At 28.1% G+C, this 3712-nt stretch overlaps 1 long non-coding RNA gene across 1 annotated transcript; it reads right to left on the bottom strand.

The window, feature by feature from the left end:
- Nucleotides 1–1401: 1401 nt before the first annotated feature.
- Nucleotides 1402–2425, bottom strand: LOC124889366. Its single transcript, XR_007048313.1, has 2 exons — nucleotides 2328–2425; nucleotides 1402–1787 (listed from the first exon to the last, which is right to left on the bottom strand). It is a non-coding gene; the product is annotated as an uncharacterized LOC124889366 (long non-coding RNA).
- Between the last annotated feature and the right edge of the window lie 1287 nt (nucleotides 2426–3712).

Genomic DNA, 3712 nt, shown 5'->3' with positions numbered 1-3712 from the left:
GTTTCTATCAACAAAAGCTTCTTCTTACGTATTGTAATCTTTACTAATTAGAAGTTCTTTTAGGTCAATTTCCTTTAGTTGTCTAAAAATTAATCACTTCCCAAAGAAGTGACATCCTATAGGAATAGCAAATTAAAGCAACTTGCAGTAATAATATCTATATAATGATTTATGTTCTTAATCTTATCATATTATTATTTATAACAAATCAATTTCAAGGGTCACACTCACCAAAACATGGTGAATAATGAAATTGCATCTTTACCCCTAACCAATTAACAACATGCTTTAGTTTGCGGCAGGAAATCACCTGTGCAATTTTCATGGGCACATCCACAACCATGACTGAAAATGATTAATTTTTTGCCGATTTCTTACACAATTTTGAAGGGATTTATATAACCGTGAGATAATGCAACACTATAGGACAATAAACTACAGTACAAAGTTTTTCAAATAAAGGGAGTACCTATATCAAGCATGAATCTTGATTGTCATCTTTGGCAAGATCCAAATTGTTTGATAGCTAAAAATTCTTTTCTTTTTGTAGTGTTATAGTAATTAACATATTTTCTTTAATGGTTGGTCCAATGCTGCTAAGAAGAATACATTCAATAAGAGCACAAAGAGCTTCACTTTGCATCTGTTGTTAATGTTATTTGACCCCACGTCAAAACCTGGAGGAAATATGAATAAGAAATATAACCAATCATTGTGAGAGTTTATATCCTTCCACTCCAACGCTAAATCTGAAAGATTTTAACAATAGGTCATGATTTTTTTCAATAGTCTACCGAATGTAGTACCATATCTTCTTTGAACCCACATTAAAAAAGCTCCACAATTTGTTATAAAACATCATTAAAAATGATGAAAACAAAGCAAAATGTTAACTATCTAGTTACTTAAAAGCAAAATAAAGATCAGGCAAGAGAGAAGATAAGTAACCACATTTAGAATCTTAAATGAATAGAACCCTAATGTATTACCTACAGTAGTTAGAACCACAAAGTAAACCGTTGCATTATCATTGTGTAGATTATGAAGCTATTAAATTCAGTCTAGATTAATATTAAATTAAAAAAATTAAAAGATGTAGACTCCATACACTGTCGTTGTAATCGTATAATATAGTTATCAACGATGTTAGCGAATATCAAAGAGTGTTCAAACGAAAAGTCTGTTCTAGTAAAGTTCCATAGTGTTTTGCTTAATCTGTCTGTCAATAGGATAACAAATGATAGTAGTACAAAGTGTACCATTTCTTGGAACAATCTCAGGAAGAGCATTCAAGATGCACTAAGGCAACGATATAGAGCTCAAACGCTGGCTTAGTAAGAGATTGAAAGAATGTAGGTAACATCTCTATTATATACCAATATTTTTAATCTCAATACTCCATTAACGTTAAACAAATCAATTTTTAAATTTAGTAGATTTAAAAGAATAGCATTCGTACAACAAAATTTCAAACAAAAGAATTGAAATTTTTGTAGCATTTGTTATGCCAAACACTGTCTGCCACAATATGCACTGCATCCTTATACAAATACAATTAATATTCAACAAATTTTAAACTCCCGTTGTTGTGCTTCGTAGCATACCTGCCGTATCTAAAAAAAAATTGAATTCATCCTTTCTTGTGGAAACCTCTGCTTTTTAAAAAAGAATTGAAATCCAACTCTTCTGGTGGAATTGCAACATAGATTGCTGATTCATCCCTTCTGAAAATGAGCATCTGCTGCCGAGTGAGGAGAATAAGGACTTTCAAGCATAATTCCTGCAGTCTAATAAAAAATTTTCACCAAATCAGTCAATTAAAAACCAATCAGTATCATCCAAAGTACAACCCCAAATCTGTAAACCAACAAAAAAAAAACTAAGAAAATGGACTATCAATTGAACATGGAAAAAACAACAAAAATATATATAAAAATAACAATCTTTTTAGTTGCCTTCTCCATTGTCATTTTCGTGAACTTTTACTCTGAAAATTCAACTGAAAGATTTGATTGTTTGATCAAATCAGGAAATTAAATACCCAAAATATCATCCCCAAATTAATAAATGGTAACCCCCCTCCACGCTACACCCCACCCCACATTGTCATTTTTGTGATTTTTTACACTGAAAATTCAACCGCAAGATTTAATTTTTTCATCAAATTGGGCAATTAAATACCCAAAATACCATCCCCAAATCTGAAGATTGAAAATTTAATTCTTCTTTGCTAAAACGTATATGAAATTGAACAATAAAATTGATTTTTTATGAAAAACCTATTGAGTTTTGGAGAACGAAATAGAAATTCTGGAAAGAAGATTCACTTTTTGGGAAATCAATGAGTTTTGTTTTGTCTATGAATGGAAGAGAGGTTTTCATCCATTGTAAATCTGAAAGTTTTAGATTTACGATTTTCTTTTCAGAACAGAACACTTAATTTCAAGATAATTATTTTATTTTTTAATTTTGTAATTTTATTTTTTGTGGTGCTGAGACGTGGCGTTTTTGCCCCTCCTATTATATAGATATATAGATATAGATTCTTTTTATAACAGAACACTTAATTTCAAAATAATTATTTTTAATTTTTTTATTTTTTCATTCTATTTTTTGTGGTGTTGACAGGTGGCATTTTTGCCTCTCCTATTATATATATAGAGATTTGTATTTATTTGAACACTCTAACTAATTAATCTAGATAAATCCCCTAAGACATTATCATTTTATTTTAACACGGCTTTTAGTCAATTCACAATTTTCTCACTTAATTTATCTCATCTAAATAATTAAAGTGGTTATCTCGATTGTTCTTCCTAAAACTAGTTTTAAAAGAAAATTGTTAAGTCTTCTATTTTAAAATGACACTTGTCTTGTTCATATGAGTAATAGCCTACTTGGGTTAAAATAATTTTCTTCAACTTTAAGAAACTAATTTTTTCATAAATTTTATGTTTTTTTATAAGTAATAAATTACTCTTAACATGACATTCTCCTACAATTTTTCAAGAAGGTGTCATCTATAATGAAACTGACCTTTTCTTATACATATAAAAAAAAGTAAAATAATTACTTAATTTTTCTTTTCCAAACTTATTTCCTTCTTGAGTTCAAGTGTGCAACCTAGTTTAAATGTGTTTTTCTTTAATTAAAATATTTCATAATTTTTCTTAAAATAATTATGAGTTAAGTAGAATTTTCTAAATTATAATATTTCTTGATTTTTTTTTTCTCAAACTCTAATTTGTCGCGATTAATTATGCATTAAGTAAAGTATTTCTTAAGTAGAATATTTTATAATATTTCTCAAAAATTAATCATAAATTAGGCGGAATATTTTATAATTCCTTAATATTGGATTAAGTGAAACATGATGTAACTTTTTTTCCAACTCAAGTAGACTATTTCTTGTTTGAATAAACAAATGCCAATTTTAAACGTGTAAATAAATAATTTTAATATTTTAAAAATCAACATTTTCGTAAAGTTAGTCACCCTTATTTTAGTTAGTCAAAAAATGATCTATTGGTGAACCGTTTTAGAAAGACGCTCTTAAGTGCCTTAAAAACCTTCTTAGGGCGTTAATTGAATCCTTACTAAGTTTCTCTAATTTCAAAGATTTATTTCTGTTTTTGAATCTTTGAAATTTCTTTAAGTTTTTCTTCATATTTTCTATAAAAATCAAGTGGAGACTCTGTAATTTCTTTAAAAT

The sequence above is a fragment of the Capsicum annuum genome, chromosome 12 (genome assembly GCF_002878395.1).
Source record: "Capsicum annuum cultivar UCD-10X-F1 chromosome 12, UCD10Xv1.1, whole genome shotgun sequence".
Classification (NCBI taxonomy): Eukaryota; Viridiplantae; Streptophyta; class Magnoliopsida; order Solanales; family Solanaceae; genus Capsicum; species Capsicum annuum.
Note: the sequence above shows the minus strand (reverse complement) of the source record. Positions and strands in the feature narration are given on the sequence as shown.